The 26,277-nt window shown below is 40.4% G+C and overlaps 1 protein-coding gene and 1 pseudogene across 3 annotated transcripts in view; one reads left to right on the forward strand and one right to left on the reverse strand.

Moving 5' to 3' along the window:
• Nucleotides 1-26,277, forward strand: part of St6galnac3 (ST6 N-acetylgalactosaminide alpha-2,6-sialyltransferase 3) — a 553,279-nt gene that overhangs the window by 343,084 nt on the left and 183,918 nt on the right. The window lies entirely within an intron of this gene.
• On the reverse strand, nucleotides 16,412-17,055 carry LOC101582137 (annotated as a pseudogene).

Consider the following 26,277-nt stretch of genomic DNA (forward strand, 5'->3'; position numbering starts at 1 on the left):
AGTAAGCTGCATGATTATTGCCAACATCCTAGGATTATTTTGCACCAAAGAAGATGCTTTAGTGACAGGATTCCCTGTAAGTCTTTACTCGTGAAGTGTGTGTTGTTAAATCCCCCAGTGGTTTCTAACACTCTCCTCTTATGTAGCCAGAAGTGGGTCCCATGGTATATCACCACTGGCCTGAAGGAATAGGGGAGAAGGACTGTGAATTTCCTTGTTCTTTTGTCATAAAGTGGTTTTCTTTGTTCCCTGCACTCATTGAAACCTGTCCACAAGACCATATTTTTATCATCAACTTTTTAATGGAGAGATCCTGTCACCATCATTATGTATAATTTATAGAATTTAGAAAACTTTATGTCACTAGTAAAGTGATTCATGGCAGAAAAAATTATCAGCTGGAGCTCTGCAAAGAAAATTTTTCTTCTCAGCTCACTTCTTAAAAATTATCAAAATCCTCTTTTAAAAATATAACCTTCCCAACAAAGGTCAGCGTCTTTTCATTTTTCCAGGGGTTCAATTTTGGTCTTAAGGGATTCCTCAAAGAGGAAAATGAGGTAGGAGAAACATGTACACTGCTACATTTCTTAGAATACGTCTGACCAACTCACAAGTATATTTATATTTTTTTCAAGCCAAATGAAATTTGATCTGATTTCTCATTAGTTTTACTTGTAATTATTTGACTTATCATGAGATGTGCTTGTGCGGAAAGTGGGCAGAGTTAAGCCAGCAGGCTGATGCCCTTTACTTTCTGAGTCCCAGTTTCCTTTGGAATTCTAGGTCCTTGGGGCAGTGGCTACCTTTAAAGTTTCACTTACAAAATACATATCCGGAAAACAAAAATTAAAAATTCTATAGAACTCTTCCAGAAATCTTTGCAGTGGAAGATCTTTTATTCAGAACAATCTGGCCAAAATGAATCTTTCTGCCCTCTGAGTGATTGGTATGCATGAGCAATATTCGCCTGTTGACATCTGTGTATTTTCATTAATCCATCTTAAGACGGAAACACCCTAGAGGCGCTATTGAGCTGACAGTGGCACATGAAGCGCGTGCTTGGGTGCCTGCGATGTAGAGATGCAGAAGGAATGGTGAGTCTGCCGGTGAATCAATAGAGCACCAATGTGAGACACAGCGCTTACCTATAGGGAGGCAGGCAATCATGGCTTGCATGTCGCTTTAGAGATGTGTGGACCAATGTAGGCTCATTTTTTAATTAAGTAATAATTGAGAAAGCTGTAGCCGCCATTAAAAGTACAAAGCTAATTCTACACTGATAAAAGACTCTGAGCTGCTCTAAATAGGTCTTAATTAGCAGGCATCGATGTAGCTCCACCTTCAGGGATGGATGAAATTAATGAAAGCTAGCAGCAAATAGATCAATGTTTCAAGATGTTCCTGCCTCAGGTGACGATGGTGAGAAGAAAGGGAGTCACTTTTAAGGGTCCTTTAGAAAACAAGATGCACAAAATGTTGCTTCCAGAAAGCACTGCCAAGATGGGGCGCTGCTTTGTAAACATCAAAATCTCTACCTGGTTCATCTCTGTCAGTGGCTCTATCCATCTCCACTCGATCTTAAGGAGAGAAAAAGAAATGAGCAATGTGTCATTCCTCAGTGCTGATTCCGGTGACAGTTTTATAATCTAGCAAGGGTATGAGGGGCAGCCCAGGTTTCACAATTTTAGCTTGGCCATTTAGAAAGTTTCTTGTGCCACTGGGTGATTGACTGTAGGGATGAAATTGGCTCACATCGCCTAGGTGTGCAGGCTCTCAGTGGCTTCTGGGGTAGAAGGAGTTGGACTTTTCCCTGGAGAATTTTGGAAGTCTTGTGAACTTCTCCTGTCTGGGTATTGGCAGACTGCTTCAAAAACACATGGCAGGTAGAGGGAGCACATAGAAAACCCCCAAACCACATAACTATGCCAGTCCTACTGGTCAGCCACAAAGCAGAAATATTCTTGTTCCCTGGTAGAAACACTATTGCACTTACTATATGTAGGCGCTAAATACAAAGCTGTCTCCTTATTCCTATCTCCAATAAACAGTTCCAAATGCTAGGAAAACCTGGATTAAGAGAAAATAGGTAAAGTAGAAAGAGTTTGAGGCTCAAAAGACAGGGCACAGTATTTAAAAATAAGCATTTTCCTTTCAAAGACTGTCTTTGGAAGTCCCACATCTCCACATCTTGCAGAGGACTCTTTGAGACAGCTGTGTTAAGGTGAATTGATGTTTCCACTCCAGCTGATGTATCTGTCAGGAACAGTAAATTTGAACAGCAGTCATTTGCAGGGCTGTTTTCATGTTAACATTTACTGGGGACAGGGGACTTCCTCTTTCCCATTATTCATGGTGGCTTCTATGGTCTTACAGCAGGTCTTCTTTGTAGTATATTTGTGTTGGAAATTAAAATTTCAACAAAAAAGGTTCTATTTTAATAATTGACAATAGAAGAGAAAGTTGCAATTTGTTAAGGTATTAATACAGTCTCTTGGATCTAAAAACACACACAGTCACACATGGTATACGCAGTCACATGCACATAATCCACTAGGTGAAATGATGATGTAATTGACAAAATAGCTTCATCTAGGGTTAGTACAAGAGCTACATCTCAAATTCAGTGATCATATTTTCATAAGGAAAACCAGCAGACTACTGATGGCTGCAGAAATCAAGACTTGGAACAAATTTACTTAGAAAAATAAAGTTTGTCTGGGCTTGAGGCCGTGTCTTGACAGCCAGCCAGATTATACTTTCGAGGAAGTCCCAAAAGATGCATATGCTGAGCAGTCCCGTCAGTGGAAAGGCTCTAACATTGCAGACAGTGTGAAACTTGAAGATAAATATGCTTTGGATTAGAACTCTTGTTAAAATATGCCTGCACATTTGAATTTTGTACAGAATTTTTAAAAGTTATCTATTTGTCATGGGACTTACCTCTTTGTTTTTCTTCCCTCCATCTTTCTAAAATATGGATTCCTCCTTTCTATTTATGCATTTTCTCTTTTCAAACCATCTTTCTTGCTTCACAATTAAATCAACCTTAAGAACATTAAGAATTGTCATAGATTTGTCTCTTGAAATATATGAGCCAGGAGCACTCCGTTTTTCTTTTTCTTTCTTTCTTTTTTTTTTTTTTTTTTTTTCTGCCTTTTTTTGTGACAGAGTTGACTGTTGCGAGAATTTTTGGCTTCTACTGTGCCCTTCTGAACTATTAGGTTTTGACTTCCTGAGTAAGCATTCACAATACCTCGCCAAGTGCTCAGACTGTTGTAGGAGCTCTACAGCGGCTCCTGGAATGAGTGTTTACTTCTCTGAAGACATAGAAGTCTTCCTAGATGTGGGATTACGGATCATCCAGATGGCTGCTCTATAGTTCTTTTCGTTGGTGCGGAGTAGGTCCTCTGGGTCAGCGTGGCACTTTCAGTCATCAATACGCATCATGCAGCCTGCTGATTCAGCTAATGGGGCAGTCCTGGAAGTCTGCATTTTGAACGTGATACCAGCCCAGCCCAGCACTGTGAATCTTAGTATTTTAAATTGTGTTATTGGGGCTGGTGAGATGGCTCAGTGGTCTAAAACACCTACTTAGAACAAGCTTAGCAAAGCACAGGGACCGCGGTTTAATCCCCCAGCACCACATGCCAGCCAGCCCTGCCCCCTGGTGGGCTGAACTGGCCCCACACACACACACACACACACACACGCACACAAACACATAAATAAATTTTTAAAAAATTGTGTTATTTTAGATTGTTTTGGACAAAGGAACAAGAAAGCCCTTGTTTCTTGAAGAAGAAAAATACACAAAGCCCAAATACACAAATCGCTTTAGGATCTCAATTTTGTGACCCTATCCTATCTCGAAGCCACTCACTGGTGAGGGACAGAAGCCCTCAGGGTCTCAAGGGACTTATTTTTTGTGATGAATTTTGTTGCTTATCCATTTTTCTCACAGGACAGTCCACCTTTTAAAGCTAATGATGCTGCCCATCTCCATTTTATTCTTAAATAAGGTATGCTACCAAAGTTCTAAACAAATATGTTGCTTTTCCTCCGCTTCCTTCAGCTTAATGGCCGGCAGATGTTTCACATTTCCTTGGGTTGACCTCAGCCATAACTCACTTTGCCCCTTCTATCATATCTACCACTGCTGCTGTAATTAGGTACCTCTTCCCCTCACATAGGTGACTGATACAGTCCTGCCTCCCTGCCTTTGCAGATACCTTCCTCCAGTACAAGTGCAGACAGATGGAGCCCCTACTTTATGACTGAATCAAATGTCACCTCTTTCATGATGTCCTTCGTGGTATTGCCATAAAGAATTCCTATTTCCTCTGAAAATGAAAACAGCATTATAGAGTTGCCTTTATAGAAATCATCACTTTGAACCATGTATTGTTGTTATTTATGTCCAATCTTTCCTTGTGATCCACACACTCTTTGAGAAAATACTACCTTTTATATACTTGTTGACTGAGGCACCATGATACAATGGTTGACTTTAAGAGGTATTAGGTGAACAGTTGATGGGTAAATGCATAAATGCATGAATTAAAGAAGTGAACCTGGATAGGCTTCTGAGTTGAAGAATCTGTCCTTTGGTGAAATATTGGCGAATTTCAGAGCATTTTTATTTTATAAAAAAGGTCACAGCAATGTCAAAAAGACAAATTCTAGGGCTGGATATTGACAGAAAAGTTTGCAGAGTTGTATTAAAATAGGCCACCTGTGCTGTGTCTTACCCAAAGGTTGGCAAATCTATTACTTTCTCTACGGTTCCAGGGCCTGAACACTGGGATTATGATAACCCATTGACAGAGTCATTTCTCAAATACGGGTTTCCATTTTAGTTTCACTTCAATGGTGAAGCAAGTTCCAAAACCTCACTCACAATTTTCCTTGCTGTCTGTTACTGAGAAAAAAAAGCACGTCCTAGTATCAAAACCCAGAGTAATAGTCCTGGGCCTTAGGAGGCAAATGTAACCACCATCACTGAAGGCAAAAACAAAGACCAAGGAAAAGAGTACTAAAAGTTCAATACAATAATCTGAGCTTCAATACTCAAGTTCATCTTTTAATTGTCTTCCAAAACCCAAACATTTTCTTCTCTGTTAAAATGAAGAAGAGAGATTTCTCTAGCAAGGATACTTCTTAAAAACTTCATGATGAACATTTAAACGAGAAAAATGGCAGCAATCATCCAATCCCCTGCATAAGTGGTTAATGATGTTAACATGGACTTTGAGGAAAATAATGAAAGTGTTTTTGATGTAATTCAGTTTATTTCTCTCTCTGTTTAAAACTCTCCAATAGTCCCCTGTTTTTCTTAGAATAAAAGCATATACAAGCATTTACAATGACTGTAATGGTTATCTGACTCGCTCACTCATCCAACCTTGGTTTCTTTAACCTCTCCTCTGCTGCCTCGCTCCAGCCCTAGACACTGTACATGCCCGTATCAAGGGCCTTGAACTCGCTAAGACTGTCCCTCTCCATTTGTTGCTTGATAAACTCCTTCAAGCCTCTGCTGCTTGTTACTCACCCATGAGTCTAGCATGACACTTCTTAAAATGGACATTTATTCCCCATCTAGCCAGCGTTTCCAATTCTTCTGACCTTAATGTGCACTTCTGTTGTGCCCTCGCATAGCACCATCTTCTAATAACTTATAGAACATACTTATTTTTATTATTTTTGTCTGTGTTTCTCCCCCTATTGGGATGTAAGTCCATAAGGGACAGTATTGACACCTGTTTTGTTAAGTAATATGGCATAAGTACCTCGAATAGTACATGATATTTAGTAGATACTCAGTATTTGCTGAATGAATGACCTGAAATAGAAAACAAATAAAAAAGGGATTTAGATAAACTTTTAAAGCTTGCCTTGTGAGTCTGCCAAAATAACTTACAAAACAAGAAAATAAATACTTCCAGGAGCAGTGCAATGAAGTGAAATTTAAAGCAATTTATTCTGCTCTCCTACAAAAGGACACTGTGATAGGAGCTCTCTTATTGAAAGAGAACGTCATGGCTGTCAATGAGCTGGGCTACCTGAGTTTAGTTTTCTCCATCTGGATCAGCTGTTTAAACAGGGTCAACAAAATTAGTACATTTATCTGGTGCCCATTAGAAAGAGTGAATCTATTTATAGTTGAGTTGGTCGAGCAATGGTTCTCAAAAGTGAGCCTACATTAGAATCACCTGAATGCTGTCTGAACACAGAACACTGGGCTTGCCCCAAGTTTCTGAGCTGGTGGTTCTGGATTGAATCCCAAGAGTTCTGACTTTCTAATGAATTTCTGAGGAATGCTCTTCCTGTTAGGGGTCACACTTTGGGAACCTCTGTGGTCCAGAAAGTTTCTACAGTATCCAGAGTCGCATTCAATTATTTGGAAAAAAATCTGGTCCCATCATTTTTATGCCATTGGTAGAGTGTGGTGTGAACATCTATAATTATTTTTTCTATGATATTTTTAATGGCAAAGAATTTCTAACCTCCTGTGAAGCTCCTACTGCTGTGCTGTCATTTTATGCTTGCTCTTGCTCCTCTGTAATCGTGCCAGATGGTGCTGCTCATTAGCCTCTAAGGAAGTGATGCTCCATCATTCTAGGTAGAGAGACAAATCACTCTGCTCTCCATTTTCGATGGAAGAGTCAACATTTGAGTGTATGTTCAACCTACTATTTGCTTTCCAGTTGTGCTCATTAGGTATTTATTATCCTGACAATGTACGAGCTTGTTGTTTTTACTCTGTCATGTATTTCCTTCAAATTATATGCATTTAAAGTTCTGGTTGGCACTGTTTCACAAGTGTGTAATTCCTCTTTTGCCTGAGTTATCAGAATGAAGTGGTTATCGCTAAAGTGCACCCACAAGTTGAAGGTACTGAGTGGTTTTCCGTTCCCTCACTAAGTGGGTATCTGAGACCACTCCATTGGCGATTTCAGCTCAGGGTTTGCATTGCCAACTTACCAGAAACAATGAGAGCAGGAGTCAAGTGGTAGTACAGTGTCAAATGTTCTTTTTTCATTTGTTTTGTGTTTTCCACATGAAGAAGATAAAATGAGGAGAGCATATGAGTTAATAAAAAATGTGTGGGGTGGGAGAGAAATTCCTAAAAACTTAGTAAGACTCATAATATGGGTGGGTAGTCTTCTCCAGATATAGCAAAACCACATGGAAAAGACAAATTGTAGAATTCTGGATTTGGGAAAAAAAGACATATGAGATTTAAAAACAATTTTTAAAAGTAAACATTTAAACAAAACAAAAGTAAACTGTTTTCATTTTATTTATACTTTTCACTGAAAGAGGAATTACTCATCACTCCATTAGACATATATGCATGAGTAAACATATATATACTCTTGATGTGATTGGTTCTCCAGAATACTGCTCTATAAGCTTTTAATAGTCAACTTGGAAATTTTCTTCAACTTGTATTGATTAGATGTAGGAGCGATAAGGGAATTTAGGTGGAGGCCTCCATGAGGCGTTGTCAGACTATCTAAATTTTCCTAGTAGAGAGGAGATCTTTGACCATTAAATCATAATTAACCAAGATGTATATCATTGTAATGTTTTGGATGTTCCCTGTAATAGATGTATCATGGTAGAGATACATGATATACAGAAATTATACAACATAATATCTGAAGGTAAATGCAAAGCAAAGAATGCTTGCTATTTCAGGGTGACTTTTCCCATACATATTCTTTATTTTTTATATATTTGTACAGTTCCAGTCTATCAGTCCTTAGAAAATAACAGTTAATTTTATTTAAGGGTGCATTAAATTTTTTCTATCAATGGAGCAAATTTCACATGTGTTTCCCAGCATTGTAATTAATTTGCCCTTTATCTTCTCTTTGTCTTCATTGTGACATCTAATGGCTCACCCCCCCCCACACACTTTAATTAGGAGAGAAGACCTTTCCAAAAGAGAAGCATTTGCAGCTCTATCACCTGGAAAGAAATACATAAACTATGTGAAAAACAGAAATGCCTATAAAAGTGGCTCGCTGTATTACCCTAGCAGGTGGATTCTTGGTGGGCAGAGTGTGCTTCTAGAGCTTTTGCTGCCAAGCTCATGGTGGGTGTTCAATAAATATTAAATAATAAGAAGAATTTCCTAATGAAGATGAACATTTTTCTCTAATCAGCAGATGGTGCTCCATAGGAGCGGCCTATTATTTATAAGTATGACACAAGGTGCTGACAATTGTCTAGGAAATGTGGTTCTCACTTCGCTGCTGATTACACATTAAAGCAAACTTTTGTATCAAATGGCTCCATCGATATTAGTTGATGCTTGTGATTAAAGCTATAGGTAGAGATGGACTTTGTGTGCACAGATGCCTATAATCCTGCTGCTTTTGTCATTAATTTGGGCTTCAACTATGAAAGCATCTCTTGTTATTTCTTGCAAGACAAAGTTTGACAACACAAGGACACACCTGACTTTATCCCATCAGCCCTGAATTTGCTTTGAATTCTCCTCGTGGTGTGATTCCTAAAGACATTTTTCTTTCAAGTCTTCTGAGCGTCTCTTCATGGTTACTAAAACTGGATGTGAGCACCTCTATGATATTTGCAATGCTTATAGTAGAAGCTGAAACCTCACTGGAACTAAGGAGAGTTAATTAGGTGTTCCCAAAATACACGTCATTTTATGATTTCGCAGATCACCCCAATGAAAATAACAGTCTAATTTCGTCAAGTCATGTAAATTATAGCGAGAGGGATGATGAGAGCAGGCAATTCTCAGTTCTTTGGAGAAGTTAATTTTGTTGTCAGCACATCCACATTTCCAAAAATCACAAATCACAGGCGGAACTTCCTAGCACAAGTGAGATTTGGTGATCAGATACTATTTCCATTTCTAAGGTCTGCCTTCTCTAAAGGGTCTATGCAAATAGGGGCTTTCAAGAATGGAAAGCCAGCAGCCTCCCCTATTAAGAACTTAGTGAGCAGCTGTCATGCTTTCTCAGAAAAGATAGAAAACATCCTGTTTACCAACAGACCACCCCTGTGCCTTCTCCTGCATACACCCACCACAGGAAGCTCTTCTGTGTGGGGGTTCCAGGGCTCATATTTTCAGATAGACAGCGGAACCATGTAGCTTCATTCAAGTCTTTTGCAAGGTCTTTGAACACATACTCCCTGGGTGTTAAGAAGGTGTCAGACATTATCCTAGACATAGAGAGTCCACTGATACATGAAGCGTATTCCTTCACTAAAGCATATTCCTTAGCTTCACCGGTAACTCACTGGAGAGCCTGGCATGTGTTGGCAGAGTGTTCACATCCTTTCTCACCTTGTTATTTTTAATATTTATAAATCCTGCTTATCAGGATGTCTGTAGGTAGGAAAGTAGCTGAGAAACCCTGCCAAGATAGAACAAATCCCAGTTTGAACGAAAAATACGTCGACCACAAATCTGTGCAGTGAACCAGGATGTGTTCCTGAGCTAGAAAACTAAGTGCTGTGCCAAAGTCCAGGCTTTGCCTCGTCATCAGACAAACAACAGGCTAGAGGCTTCGCCTGCATTCCCCACAGACCCGTTAAGAAATCAGACCATGTACTTTTTCTAAAAACCTAGAGTCATCCCAGAATATGCAGAATATGAGCGCATAAATATGTTAGCTTAAGCAAAGCTTATGATAATGCAGGAGATGAATCATCTTCCTATTTTAAAGAACATATATTCTTAACCCAGTATTTCTGGTCCCCTTCCAGATGTCTATCTACATGATCGTTGCCCTTTCTTTTCAGTCTTAATTCAAATATCAACTTATCACAGAGCCCTTTCTTGACGACACCCTCCAGCACGGGATCCCTCAACCTGCTAATCAAGCTCAGTTTTTTCTTCATATCACCGGTTCTGACCAGATACAGTACAGTTTGTGCTCGTCAGTCTTGACTCTCCTGAGAATGGGACTTTGTTTACCAGTGCTGTATCTCAGTCACTCAAAGAATAGCTGAACCCTGGGTCTCACTACCCAGTTTTCAGTGGTTGCTTGAGGTTGTTCATTCATTAATAAAAAAAAAAAAATATTGGTAAGATTTCAGCATTAGATCAGAACTTAGGAAATTCTACCCCACTGTGTCCTAATAGCTTCCCTTCCAGCGTCCTTCTGACAATTTTAGCTCTGTCCACTTTGTAGTTTGCAAGATGTGATCTGCAGAAAAACACTTTAAAGTAGTATTTAATTTGTATCTTCATTTTTATAAATTCCACAGGAATATAACTGCCATCAGAAACTCAGACAACCAGGAGGGCTTCAGTGAAGTGATATAATTCTAGCCAAAATACAAAAAGGCAGATATTTCAATAAGATTTTGTACTGGATGAATAAATAATTCCTGCTTGACCTTTTGAGATTTCATCCACATAGGTCAAAAATTTCAATTGCCAACTTCACGAGATTCATAGAGATGCAGAGTGCTCAGTATAGCAATTCGTGCAGGAGCCCTGTGTATTCATTTAATAGTCAAGAAAACCCAAGAACAGAAAAACTCAGTGACTTTCTCAAGATGCCGCTCTTGTGGCAAAGCTTCTGAATCCTAGGGAAGTGTCATGTTTACTGTGTGTTTTTTAGTCACCTTCTTGTCACTGAGACAGAATATTCAGCACCCACAACTCTCATCACTTATTCTGGCTCTTAGTTTGCACAGGTTTCAGTCCGTAGTGTGACACCAAGCAAGGTAGGGCAGCATGGCAGAGAGGCATGAGAAAAAGAAAGAGCTTATGCCATGGCAGGGCAAAGCAGAGAGGGGCATCCAAGGAGGAGGGAGGTTCACCCTTTCTGGGCAAGCAAGCCACTTCCTCCAATCTGGTGTCACCTCACAACATCATATTTAGCTATCAACTTCTCAGTGGACTAACACAATGCTAAATGCCATGTCCCCTTGATCCAATTACCTATCTCACCCCTCACCTATGAGCACAGGAGGCTTTGGGAGGCATCAAGATAGAATCATAGCAGTGTGATTCCCCATCATTGACTTGAGCACCAGCTGTCATGTTTTCCCCCAAGCTCTGGAGATTGCCAGTGTCAAAATCTCCTGGAGGGTCTGGAATAGCCTCTTAGCCCTGTGTATTCAGAATCTGTGGATTTAAACCATATCACCAACAGTATGAATATATTATTGTGGATTACTTTTACAAACAGCTTTGCTCAGGGAAGGAAACTGGTCATGTTAAATCTGTTCAATTTTACTATCAACTTGGATTCTGTGAGCTACCTTGACATTTTGAGTAGAAATGTTCCTAGCTCACTAATGTATTCTGCAAATTCTACAGAGTGCAGGGTGCCAGGGATTCACAATTAATTGAGGCAGCCCTAGTGGAGTTCAGGTCACAGGTCTGCAGGTGAATCCCAAGGAGTCTACATCACTTCTATTATAGGCTTCAGGACCAAAGGTTGCAACCAGAAAACGCCAGCGTTCAGTAGGCCACACTCCTGAATCTTTTTGCATACTCCTTATAGCTCCCCAGGTCCACATGGAGCCTCAGCCTTTCCATAAATGATGAGAAAGAGACCTGCTAGTAAAAATCTCCATGAAGTGTTGTGCTTGGGGTTATTACTAGTTTGTAGGAGCTATACCTTTGCCACAATCACTGTTCAGGCCCTTTGCTTTCTGCCTTTGTTCTGATAAATTTCCCTCAGACTTCATCATGTATGGGGATAAATCATACAGTTCATCAGCATTTTCCTTCTTGACATACAACCCTGAAATGGAACCATTCAAAAAACTTCGCAGAAATGGCTTTGTGGGATTTTAATTTAATTCTCTGCATGGTGAAAACTGTTCAAGACATTTTTCAAAGCCTAGGCTATTGAATATTTTATACGATGGAAACTGTCTTACAAAAGAGTTGGGGACTTTCAGCCACAAAAAGAGGGGAAAAATACTTGAGAAAACCTTGTAAACTGGAACTGCTCATAAGAATATTAATATCTTATTTTTTTCTCCGTCTGGAAATTTCCTCAGGCATGTGCTGAATGAGCTTCTTCATGGTTGTAGCTTTGTTGTTCTTTCCGTGTTACTTTGCAATTCTCCCTGTGGCTATCATATTGATTTCAACACTGTGGTCATCATTATAGGAAAATGGAAGCATTAATAACTTGGCCTCTATGGACAGATTGTAATAGAAAACCCTATAAATAATTGCCCACTAATAGGAAAATTGAAAGTATGCACTGTATTATAATGGTCATAACATAATCATTAAAATTACAATTATGTGACAATGGAAGAACTCACTATGCATTAGTTTATCTGTACATAATGTTAATGGCTAATGAAAGTGTGACAATTACATCTAATTAAGCTTAACAACCTTTCTGTGCTTCTTATAAACAGGCTATATTTTGCTCGGAATAGTGCCTGTGGAAACTGTAGTGAAGCCAAAGTCTATCTTGAATGTGAGTCTGCAAATGTAAACATCAGTCCTATGCCAATAAAAGCCATACTTTAATACCTGTCTATTAAAGGACTAGAAATGTGAGTTCTTGTCCTAGTAGCTTTATACAAAAGTCTCTGGGATTATGTCACGGATAGAGTTAAAAATATCCATTAGAGCTTTTTCTTTCCCATTAATTTCTATGTGAGCGCGCGCGCGCATGCGCGCGCGCGCGTGTGTGTGTGTGTGTGTGTATGATTGGCCCACTGGTGATTTGTTTCCAATAATAGAATTGTGATGCTAAATTCTCAAACTAGATTAAGTTCACCCAAGTTTAAGTTAGTGACAGATCAAGTAGATGTTGGGCTTTTGCTATCGATCATAGTGTACAGCTGTGATATTGATCATAATGCACTTCTTGATATCAATCATAGTACATGACCATTACATTCTACATGATACAGAAAAAAATGAGAACTCGGATATCCCATGTGCTAAGTGAGGATGAAAGGATTAATATGTACCTTTGGCATTTTTATTATTATGCATATATATGTTTATAGATTTCATAACCAAAGCCTGGCAGATGATGTGTATTAGCAAACATAGAAACTGGTATGTCCATATTATATTGTGACATACTGCACAGTTACGTTCCTATTATAATAGCAAGAGAGCAATTCCAAGCTGGTGTTGCACTTTCTCCGCTAACATTTTGTTGTGTTTAATCACTGAGACTTGTTTAAAAGTATAAAATATAAAATAAAAATATAATCAAATCTATGATGATACAAACAGCGCTGAGGCCTAGGACTCGCATTCCAGAGTATATTGGCCGTGTCACCAGCGTATCCAGCAACTTTACTCTCACCTTCAGAGTGATACTGTTGCCTTCGCCCAGACAGTGGGCCTCTGGCATCAGTCGTAGGTCCTCAGGAAACATCAGAAGGCAGTTTGTTCTAGAAAACGCAGTCGGTTGTTTCTTCCAAGAAGCCATGATGACTTTCATAATGGTCTTTAATTTTCTCTGCTTTCTCTGCATGTTCAGCATGATGACACACTCCCTCCCCAAAAGGACTTATTAACGACTATGGTGTCAGCCATCACAGTTATATATTGCTCTATCCTGGATTTTACTTTTAAATATTGATCTGTTTGAATAGGTTGGCAATTATACGTTTTCCATGTAAAATATAATCTTTCTGGACTTGGCTTCATCTTTATATATCAAACTGAGTAACCACGCCCACCGCCTTTTGTTCTATAATTTTTCTTGATTGGATGCTCTATTTCTATCCCAAGGGTCTCCCCATCTCACACCTAGACTATTATAATATTCTCCATCCTTTCTCACATCCCATCTTTCCCCCTTCAATCCACATTTTCTGCACATACTACATTAATCTTCCTAAATCGCTTGTATTTCATCCACAAAATTCTGATAGCTCCTCTTGCCTGTACTATCTTTCATCTGGCATTCTTGTCCTTCTGAGGATTTTGCAAGGCCATTTGTCTATGTTTGTGGTCGCTGGTCCCTAGCCTAACCTATGGTATCTGCTCATTACTCCTTGAACAATTCAGTCTTCTGTCTTTGCTGACCCCACTTCCCCAGCTGAAACGCCCTTGTTTTTGTACTCCTGTCCTATAAATCTTTTAAGGTACAGCTCCAGAGTCAACTCTTTCATGCAGCTATCTCTAACAGCCCCATTTATTTCCTCTTCCTATGCATTCTCAAGCGTTTATTTTTCCTGCCCTGTGTCTTGCTCCTTACACAGGCTGCTTTGGCTGTCTATCTTTTATGTATGATTCTGTCTGACAAGACCGGAAGCCCCCAAGGTGTCTTGCAGAGTACCTGGTATATATTAGGGTCTCAGCAAATATTTGATCATGAGAATGCCAATTTTGGAAGCACTTGGAAGTAATACTCAAAAGCCTCCTTGCAACTAGTGGAACCTGCCTGGAGCTGATTTTACACTGAGAAGTAATGTTTCCTGAGCCTCTTTCTAATAGAAGCCTTGTAAAACCTCTGGGCAGAATCCCCTCTGCCCTGAACTCCAAGACCTTCTCCTTAGGGAAGTATCATTTCAGCTGAGAGTTTCTAGAAAGAGACATAAGCAGGGCTCAGCATCGAAGCTCTGCCACCCCTTCTCCTACGAAGGATCGCTGGCTCAGTCTTTCATGTAGAAGAGCCCTTAACTGGCCTTATTTCTGCAAGGAGAAGCAGGTATTGGGTCATCTGTAGCTGTTCCCACTTAGTGAATGCCAGAAAATAAAGCAGGGAGTGAGGCATAGTGTCGTGCCAATAATCCCAGCTATTCTTGAGCCTGAGGCAGGGGGATCACCAGTTCACAGCCAGCCTAGGCAACTTGGTGTGACCTCATCTCAAAAATCTAAAGAAACAGCTCTGGACACACCACAGTGGCAGAGTGCTCCTGAGGGCAGTTTCCATCCTGAAAACTAAACAAATAGGCAGAGTAACACACAAAATAAAATCAGGTGAATGGTGAGTATGTTTGGCGGCACCAGCTTGGGGAGCTCACTCCCCACTGTCTCGAAGTTTTATTTCCTCCATTCTAAAATGGGGAAAGAACTTCAGAGTAAGAATTTGATTACTTTTTTTCAGAAGTTATAGGCTGAATAAGTCCAACTAAAATAAAAGTTGTATTTTGGTAAAAAAAAAATAATATTGAAGGCCAATCCATTTCATTTTTTGTCACTTTCCTTTCCTAGAGATAGTACCCAATATTTTTGATGCATCATGATATCTTGACATTTCCTACTCTATGTTTTATAACAGGGTCCTCTTTTGGTGTTATACAATCTACTGGTTATATGAACAAGTGATTCCACCATTCTAGCACCATACACAGTGTTTTCCCTACCCTAAAATCCTCCTTGATCGGTCTGTTCATCCTCTCTCCTTCCTCATACCCCTTAACAATTACTTTCTTTTTGCTGTTTCTATAGTCTTGCCTTTGTAGAATGCCATATGATTGAAGGGCTGGTGAGATAGCTCAATTGACTAAAGCACCTGCTTGGGCTAAGTGCAGGAACCCCTTGGCATCATGTACCACACTGGCCCCACCCTGGGTGCTCTGAGCCAGCCACCAAGACTAGGAGTGGTGGCTCATGTCTATAATCTTGTGCTTTGAGGCTGAGACAGGAGGATCACCCCGAGTCTGAGCTGCATAGTGAGACCCTGTACCAAATAAGCAAATAACAATAATAATAATAACAACAACAATAATAAAAAGAACATCATGTGGTCAGAATCACTAGAGTTTTTCAGACAGCACCTTTCACTTAGCGGAATGCATTTGCGATTCTTCCAGATCACTTTGTGGCTTGCTAGTGCACTTCCTCACAGTGCTGAGCCGCTGTCCATCGTCTATGCCACTGCTCATCTATCCACCCACCTACTGAACACCATCTCAGTTGCTTCCAAGTTTATTTTCAACTGTGAATAAGCATCCTTATACAGATTTCTGTGTGTGCATAAGTTTTATCTCCTATTGGTGAAAAATGTTTTATTTCACACGGTGAAAAATTCTAGCTGAAATCTGTAGCTAAGTTGTCTCTGTAGATTTTTCCCCTTTCTGATGCTGAATGATTTACCCTTTTTGACTTACAGATACTGAATATAGCTAAAAGCTTTTTTCTTCATTTTTACCATCAAAAATAATTTTGTTATTTAATGAAAAAAAGAAAAAGTATAAAGACATGTGGCAGTTCCAAGCTTCTTGAGCTGGTCCCGAAGGGTAAAGTAGGGGACATTTTCTTGCTCGAGATGTGGCTCTAGCTGTAGAGGCAAGGGCCTTCTCTCATCCCCCTACCCGGGGTCTTGTGCTCTCCCTTGTCCTTTCTTTCTCTGCCTGTCCACTTCCTTCCCTCTGCATCGCTCTTTGTTTGCTGAGCTCTTTTTTTCTTTTCCTTTTTTTTTTTTTTTTATCTTAGAAACTTTATTGGTGCTGGGAGAAGTTGAGCAGCTCTGGCTCTTCCAATGGCGCCATGAGACGTCACTGTTTGCCGTTCCCGTTGATGGGCCGGTTCACACGGTCTGGGGAGGCCAGGAATGCCTTGATCTTGGGCCGGGAACTGAGGCGTGCCACATAGGCCGAGAACAGCGGGAACTCATCCAGGCAGCTGGGGGCCAGCTCCTGGTGAGTCAGCAGCAAGTCCAGCAGGTTGTAGTCAGCAAAGGAGATCAGGCCACCCACGATGAAAGCCTTACCCCCCTGGTTCTGGGACAGCAGAGTTTCAAATGCCTGGGCAGGACCTTCACATAATCACTCTTGCCCGCATCTAGTTGGTGTAGATGAGGGTAACATATTTGCATCGGAGATCCTCATGCCGTCATTGACCACATCCACCAGGGCTGCTTCCCGCTGATCCTTCCCATAGAGCCCGAAGGAGCGGCCCAGGTGGCTCAGGATGGCATGAGACTGGTACAGAGTGAGGGCTCCGTCCTGGAACTTGGGGAGCTGCCCATACAGACAGGAAGCTTTGAGCTGGCCCTGCATCCAGGTCTCTATGGTCACCACCTCCTCCTTCCAGCTCTGGCCCTGGTCTGCCAGGAGCATGCGCATGGCCTCACAGCGCCCTTGAACTGGGTAGTACACAATGGTGTAGGGTGCCATGCTTGCTGTGTAGACTGTGGCTTCAACTCTGCAGACTATAGCTCAGGCTTGGGTGGACAGCAGAGCCAGGGTTCCAAGCTCTTGTCTTTGCTTTTCAGTACTATCATTTTTGATAGGATCTTTCTCTTTTCTTCCTTTCCCTGAAAGCTTTTCTGTGTATCTTTTAGATTTCTGGTACTGCTTCTCATTCTTATTAGTACTTTTGTTTTCTTGATATCGTTTTTCCTGAAGCTTTCTTGTGTTTCATTGGGTTTTCTTGTTGTTGTTGGTGGTGGTGGTTTCTTTTTACTTTGAGTTTTTATTTATACCAGAGAGATAAAGAGACTTAATCCCCAGTCTTCATCCAGACTTTCTTTCTCTTGGGTGTAGCAATGTGGGAATGCAGCAGATTTCAGGGTCCAGAGTGAAGCAGTAACTGGAAAGTTGTGCGTGATTTCTGCTCTGTTTTTCTTAAGGCACTCTATTTTTTTTTCTGAAATTTTTTAATAGTACATACATGTAAACAATTTAGAGCTAGAAAGGAAAACAGCTGTATTATTTCTATTTTGACCAAGGAGCACTATTTTAATGAGTGCCTGGCTTTGGGTGTCACTTTTATCCCTCTTCAAACCTCCCTTTCCTCTTCTCTTGTCAGCACTGAGCTAACCAGGCTGGCTGGCTAAGCCTGAGATGGACAGCAGTCCCAGGGGCTTGTAGAAAGAGCCAGTGGGTAGCAGGGAGCTGCAGAGAGCAAGTCGTGGGTCACTGCTGTGATTTCCCAAGGCCTGGCTCTGCCTGCAGGCTGATCTTAACCATAGAAATGCAGGGAAACAGCACCAGCTGCCCTAGGAAACCCTGCACCCTTATCCCAGCATGACAATTATTTTTCAAAGCTGTTGGGGTTAGCAGACAGGGATGAAACAGGATCCTGCCTATTCATTATGATAGCATCACACTGTGATTGCAGTTCATTTATTTTATTTTGCCTATTTATCCACTCATTTACTTATTTTACTTTATTGATTGCTTTTATTGACTACTGTATGCTCATTTAATCTATGTAATGAGTGTTGCTTTTTGTTCACTCCACACAGATAACTTTTTTTTTTTTTTTTTTTTTGGTATTTTAGGGAAGGATCTCCAGGGTGTTCAAGGTCTCACTACTAGATCAGACTCATAGTGATCTGCCTGTTTACAGCCTCCCAAGAGCTGGGATTACAAGCACGGGCCACCATGCCCAGTCTCAATTGCTGTCTCAGTGCACCCCGGGGGCAGGGCTGGCACGTCAGGTCCGGGGATCAAACTCCCACCCACTTGGCTGGCCCACACAGATAACTTTAAAAGCAGGTCACCCCAAAATTAAATGCTTGCAAATTTCCTTCCAACTGGAAGATCATTAACATAAGGTGGATGGAATCAGACACAGAGGTAATAAACCTTGGCCAGGGAGCAGGACCACTTCTATATGCTTATAAATTTTACTCACTCTGTTGTGACCATTGCCTGGTCTTCTGTAATAGGTAGCTGTTGTGCCCTATGCAGTTTGGTCTCAGAGTGCTAAGTAGAAACTTCTAAGGACTCGAGTCATGCACTATGATAAATTAGCATTCCATTTATACACACAGCAAGCATTTATTGAACCTCTACTATGTACCAAAACCCATCCAACAATAAGTAACAGATATTTCCTTAAAAGATTTCTCCCAGTGAGAACATAGACACATACCAAATAAATACAAAGCAGGATTATCAAAATAGTACTTTAAAGAAGGAAGCTATTTACAGGCCAAGAGAGAAGAGGATAGTTTTCAGTGAAATAAATCAGGTCCACAAGCTTAGGCATCGCATGGTCCCTTTTATGTGATATCCCAAAGCATAAATAAAGAGCAAAAGAAAGATAGAGAATAGGAAATAGGGAGATAAATCTTCTGCAAAAGGGAAGAAGAACCAGAGATGAGGAAGAGGAAAGGGAGGAGGGGGGAAGAGGATTCCAAGAGAGTCATGAGGTGGTGTGTGATGTGCCGACACCCCGCGAGGAAGTAATCACTGTTACTGCAGACATGGGCTAATAGAAAAGCTACACTAAGCCGTCTCTTACCATCATATGAACAGAATCATCTATGTATTGAATTCACTCCAACTAGTTATTATCTATGTATACCTGCACATCATGAGCTGTCACGGGAAGACGACTGACAGCAGTATTTTGCATTTGGGGAACTCATATTTCACAGTCATATTCAGCTTGTTTCTCAGCATTTCACTTTCCTTATCTTTAACATGGAGGTAATCATTCATTTATTCAGTATTTTAAAGGTATATGGATTAGGTGATATTTTAAAAACAGGCATCAGGGCTGGAGAGACAGCTCAGTGACCTAAGTGTCTACCTGGCAAGTGCAAGGTCCTGAGTTTGATCCCTGGTACCACATACCATGCCAGCCCTGGAATCCCAGCATCAGGGAGGCTGAGGCAGAAGGCTTGCTACGAGTCCCAACTGCATCGTGAGACCCTGCAGCAAAAACAAACAAAGATAAAAAACAAAACAAAAAAACCAAACACATCAATGCGGTCATTGAAGATATCCAATAAGATTATGAATCTAAGAATAATTTGAGAGTACATATAGAAAGAAAGTACATGTTATAGTTAGTGTTAGTTTACACATGAGGCAAACAAGGAGTCAGATAATATGTGCATAAAAGAAAAATGTAGAAAGCAAATATGTGCTTATGACACATGGTAGGAAGAGTCTAAGGTCTCTTTTTTCAGAATTAAGAAACATTTTTGTTCATTTCCTGGACCAAAGATGAGAAAACATCCTAGAGCTTTTGACCTTCCCATGCGTGAACAGTGGATCATGGTAAGGACTGTCCTGAAAGCTCGGTAAATAACTGAGAAAACCTAAAATGTGAAGAGTGTTATGCTGAGACCCTGGTAATACTCTCCCTGGATAATGTTATTTAGCCAATGTTAAGCAGACTTAACAATAATTCCCTTAAAATTAATGTTTTTCTTGTTCAATAAGGGTCAGGTCAACATTTCAGTGTAACTTCAAAATAGTAATAGGGCACCAGAGGAAAAAAATACAAGTAATGAGGACCGAGATTCAATATATAGAACAGTTGCCATGATGGATGCATTTATTACACATCACAAACATAGTTCTATTATATACATATAATAAAAATGGAAAAAAACAGAAAAAAACCAAAATACTATTGAGGTGTTCATGATAGTGTCAGTAATTCATTAGCAATTGGCAGGTGGATCTCGCCAGACCATGGACAATGTCAATCAGTAGCAGTGTCAGTCGCCTTGACTTTCACTCTTTCCTAAAAGTGCATGGTGTGGAGTAAACTATAAGTCTTCTCCGCATCAATATGCAATTTTCTGGATTCACTTAAGCTGAAATGCACCCCAGCCCTATGACAGGCTACAGAAACGCTAACTGCAGAAGGTGGCAGGTCGGGAAGGATTCGACCCGTTAGAGGCCACTTTTCAAGAAAAGGCTGCTCGTTGAGGCTTTTGCTGTGGATTGAGGCCTAAAGGGACACTGATGTTGTCTTTAGAATGAATTAACCAATATTATCTCTGAATCACAGTTTTTCTTCCCAGTCTGAGTTTCTGATTTCAAAAGTGAATCTGTTCTTTGACAAATACAGCAGTCCTTGGTTTACTCTGAGTGTTTGATGAAAATTGTTTGGCTTGCCAAGTTGTTACAGGAAAATGCATTTAATTCTATATGACTATTAATAACAGTGATGACTGTGTTTCTTTTGAAAGTGTCATTTTTATATTTTCTCAAGTTCTGAACATTAATTGTAGGAATTTACTTAGTAAGTAACAGATTTTCAATTACTTATGTAAAAATTAATGTCAGTAGGAAAAGGTTTAAATGGATGGGAGAGTGACTTAATTTAAACTTACTTTTGTTAAAGTGATCGGTTTTAAAAAAATTTTAATAAAATCCTGATACTAATTTCTCAAATACAGATGACTTATGATATATTCAGAATGCCTCCTAGTTTTATTGAAACTGTTCCAACACCATTAAATGAGATGCTATCAAACAGCATATCTGATGGATTTTCTTTCTTTCTTTTTTATTCTTTTTTTTCTTTTTTCTTTTCTTTCTTTCTTTCTTTCTTTCTTTTTTCTTTCTTTCTTTCTTTCTCTTTTCTTTCTTTCTTTCTTTTTTCTTTCTTTCTTTCTTTCTCTTTTCTTTCTTTCTTTCTTTCTTTCTTTTTTGTATTTTGTGCAGGGTCTGACTATGCAGCTTTGAGTTGTAGTGATCCTCCTGTTTTCAGCCTCCCCAGTGCTGGGATTATAGGTGTGCACTTTCACAACTGGTCTTGGTGGCAGGCTCAGCATTCCTGGAGGCAGGGCCAGTGAGGCACGTGGTGCCAGGGATAGAACACAGGCACCTGAGCTTGCCTAAGCAGGTGCTTAGTCTGCTGAGCTATCTCACTGGCCCTCTGACTTTCTTTTTGTATTTTAGGAAAGGGTCTACAGGGTGTTCAAGGTCTCACTCCTGGATTGGACTTGTAGTTATGTGCCTGTTTACAGCCTCAGAAGAGCTAGGATTACAGGTGGGCACCACCACACCCAGTCTCAATTGCTGTCTCAGCATGCCCTAGGGGTGGAGCTGGTACAGCAGTCCCTGGGATCTAACCCCCGGCCCCTGTGCCTGCTTGCAGGCACTTTAATCCGCTGAGCTATTTGGCCGTCCCTCCCTCTGACTTTCTAAGATGCATTTCATTTGTATTTAATTTTTCTAGACTTTTGTATTTCTCTTCTACAACATTCTTACATGAGATTAAAGGCCATTGACTTTTTTATTATTAATTGTGTCTACTTCGGCTTTTAAATCCTTAATTGTCCATGCTCCAATGTAAGAGTGTGTTAAGCTTTTCTTCTTGCCTTTATGCTAATGAATTTTCTTTCTGCTTCTTGTGGATCTGGCTCCCACCTCCCTTCTTCCATGCCTCCCAGGTAGCCAATGGTGACATTTCCTTCATGCTCAGTAGTTCGTCTTCCTCTGCAGATTCTCCACCCAACACTTAGGCCTGGACAGAAGGGCTCCTTGTGTCCCCACCCCATCACATTTCTTGCGTCCTGGACAGGTTATAGAACAGAACAGTTACTTGAGTAAATGTCTGCCTGACAAGCTAGAAAGTGAGCTTTCTTAAAAGCAAGACCTGGTGTTATTCTTTTGGAATCTGCAATACCATACTCAATAACCATTAACTTGAAAATCATAAAAGTAGTGCTATGATCAGTCAAACGTCCCATGATTCAATTTGCATCTTTGAAATAAAGGTACCCGTTGCCTATTGCCACGCAGCTTTCTTGAAGGCTGAAGAGGGTACTGAGCTGTTATGTTAGGACCTGTCTGATGATTTTCCCCCAGTAATGTGGAGACTCTAAACCTACAGCACTGGCCTTGATAAGTGATCTTCAAGGAAGGACATGAAATGTCATACATCATCGGTTTCCCTGTGACAGCGAAGAGGACCAGAGCATCCTGGAAGACTGAGACAATAAAGAGTCCTCGCAGGAGACTTACTACCAAAACAAAACGAAGCTGCTTCAAGAGGCTCTTCGCCCTCCTAATATGTAGGGCTGAAAATAAAACCAAATGTATAGAAATGAAAAAAAAGAGTTTGCTTATAAAGATTTGGGACTTTGGAAAGCTAAGCTTTACGTTTTCAATTTCTCCTTACATTCTTCAGGAGCTCTTCAGGTTTGAGAAGTGTGCGCGGCATTTGGTTCTGCTGTGGGTTGAAGCACGCAATTGACAAAAGCATGCCGTCTCTGAAATTGTTTATGTACTTTCATCTCACCACTTGCATTTCTGTTCAGTTTCCACTACACCCAATTTTTCAACCAACTAAAGATACAAGAGCGCACACAGTGTGAAGGAAACCTGTAGAAAATGTGGCTGCAGTTTTCTTGTTTGAATTCCTACAGTTGGTAAACATGACTTTGGTACTCCCTAAATACAAGCTTTGGTGCTAGAAACTGAGAATTCATATGGAAGGAATGTATAACACATCGGATTGTAACAAGCACCAAAATGGCAATAAAAACAAGGTTCCATGCCAGAAAGGAAGGGCAGAATTAATTTTGACTGACCAGAAGTAGCTTCCAAAAAAAGTAGCTTCCACTTACCCTTAATGCAACTGTGGCCATGGTTTTCAACCTTTGTGAGCCTCACGCTTCTCTTCTGTAAATAGAGATGATGGTACTAATACCCCCTAGCAGTGCAGTGGAGATTAAATTCTTCTACGTGTAATAAAAACCAAGAAGAATCCTTGACACTTAGTATGCTATGAACTCAGTAGACTATAATCACATTGACTCCACAAAGGAAGTAATGCACTGTACAGAAAGATAATGCGGAAGGGCTTCTGAGGTAGAGGTTACAGCCTGAGTGTGCTGGAGGTGTTGGCTTGGTAGAGGTGTCTTTTTTTTTTTTAAGATGTCTTTTATTGGAAAAGGTTGGGAAGGATGTCTTAGAAATGAATTAGGTACCAGACTGCAAAGGTCAATGTATGCTGGATCAAGAATGAATGGCTCTTTTTAAAAATATAGTTTCAAAAAGTGAACTTTGTAAGGGGAAAAAAAAGTTTTGTAACATGGTAGCCGGGATGGAAAAACACAGTCTGTAAGAATAATAAACAGGAACCAGGCTTCCAAAGCAGAAAGGATGCTAAGGCAAAAATACACACAACAGGCTTAGCCTTTCCTTTGTCAGGAAAATAGAATTTTATGTGATAAAATTGTATTGTTCTTTAGCAAATTATGTTTTAGACTCTTACCTTCAAACCACCCAGGAACATAATAGCCTCATAAAGTATAATTGATTAATTTTATGACTTACTATTTAAAGTAAATGGAAATTTTAAACATATTTTTGCCATGAGACTGTCTGGCAGTAACTAGGCAGAGAAAACAGGATAAAAGATGAACTGTTTTAAAGGTCTACCAGGAGAAAGAGAAACAAAGCAACACAGCAGCGAACTTTGGGAAATGATGTAGATGTGCTCAACCCAAGCTACTGCTAGGTGGTGCCCTTATGATTATCATTATGGTTAAAATGCGTATCATTCCTTGAACTCTTACTATGAGCCATCATTGAACAGTATATTGTATACACTGTCACATGTAATCCTCCAAATGACCTCATAAGGCAGGAACAACTATTATCTTCTTTGTAGAGCAATGCAAGTGAGCATTAGAAAGCTTATGTAAGTTTCCTAATCAACCAGCAGAAGAACAGCAGGGAAACAACGTGGACAAGGCGGTATTCAAATCCAATTGGATTCTAGAGCCCATATACTTAATTATCTTGTACTGAGAGCACCCAGAACCATTAGAATCCAATCTCTGGCCAAAGTCTACACTTTGAAAGGGTAACCCTCTCTGTCTTTTTTTTTTTTAATCTACTTATTTATTTATTTGGTACAGGGTCTTGCTACATGGCTTGGACTCATAGCAATCCTCCTGACTCGGCCTCCTCAGCACTGGGATTACAAGCCTGCACCACCATACCTGGTTTCAGGGGCTGGCTTGGGGGGGGGGTGCAGCATGGCATGCAGTGTGTTCATGATAGCTTGAACCTGGATCCTTGTGCTTGCCAGGCAGGTGCTTAGACCGCCAAGCCATCTCCCCAGCTTGTGTAACCTTCTTTTGCTGCCAGACTCAAAATTCAAAACAGCTTCATTTCTCTAAACAGTCCTTTGAAGATGTCTTTCTCATCAGTTATCAGAAGCTTTTGTGAACTTATTTACATTCCTCCAGTTCATTGTGCCAATGCTGACATGCAGGTGACTGGATCGGTGGTATGACTGAAAGAACTCGGTGTCAGGGAGAAGAGACCGGGGCCTGTCCTATGTGGCTCAGGTTAAAGAACTTAGCCTCCATGCAGTTACAGAACTTGGTCTTCATTGCAGTTTCTTTTTCCATAAAATAAATTCCTATCTATCTTCTCTTTACACATTAATGGTTAGTTAACTGAAAATTTACCTGCGGGAATTTATCTATAGAACTCTCTATTCCAGGTTGATTTATTCCTCCTGCCTCCTTTCTCTCCTCTACCCTTTGGTGTAGAAGTAGGGACTGCCTATACCACACTGATTGTCACATTTCTGCAACCACAACACAAAGGTGACCTGACACGTTGTAAATAATAAAGTATATTATGTAACCAAAATTAAGTGATTTTCAGATCTTATACTCTTTTGAAATATCTGCTTTACTGCTTGCATTCATTAACATGATAATTTGGACTTGATTATATTAGTTTTACTCCGAACAGATCCCTGTGGTGATCTATCTCTGCAATGATAAAACTCATTTCAGGCTTTAGTGAATCATGATACGGATGAGGGATAAAAGTCCCGACTACTTCTTTTAACTCAATCAACCAAGAATATCCACATTTTTTCCCATTAGTCTCTGACAACTGATCATCTGTTCGATGAGAAGTCCCCCCTTTTACTCAGCCCGCATCAGTCTCATACTACCAAGCATGGTGTTCAACTTCATGGGCACCTTGACGTTGTCACTTCAGGGACCCCTCTTTTGAGTTTCACCCAAGCAAAGTGACTGCAATCAGAATATGCACTTCTGTAATGAAAGTTAAGATTCACAAATTTGAGTGGAAACAACTTAGCTGTTCCTTCTCTCTCAGACTCCTGCTGAATTCAGCCCTCATTTATTCACACCTATGACTGATAAGGCGGATCAAAATGATCTCCTACTGTGATTAAGAGTTCTACTTTTCCTCTTCAAATTACTGGCTTTCTGTAGCTGCCTTCTGTGATGTCTGACAGCTATATAGTATCGTAATTATGATTACTCAAGATTCTCTTCCTGCAAGTCTCCATTTCTGAAGGCTGGAGAGGACAAACCTTGGTTTTATCGCAGCACGTGTGCTGACCTACATTTTAATTATGGGATCCCAGTGTCATAGGCAGACCAAAGGCAGGAGCAGACCTGTCATTATTAATGCAGACAGTGCCTGGGACCAATAAAGGCAGTGTCATCCTGTGTGGCTGAAGAGTGAAGGTTCCATCTGTCCCCACCTAGGAGGGGTCCGCTTTCTGCCTGCCAGATTCTGTTGCAGGGTACAAGCCTGGACCATGAGAAGCAGTCACAGGAGCTGGGGACCCATGTCCCCGGGCAATTCCTCGGTGTCTTTTCCTTTACTAACTTCATTCACACTAGGAATCCCTAC

Source organism: Octodon degus, unplaced genomic scaffold (genome assembly GCF_000260255.1).
Source record: "Octodon degus isolate 3935 unplaced genomic scaffold, OctDeg1.0 scaffold00167, whole genome shotgun sequence".
NCBI lineage: Eukaryota > Metazoa > Chordata > Mammalia > Rodentia > Octodontidae > Octodon > Octodon degus.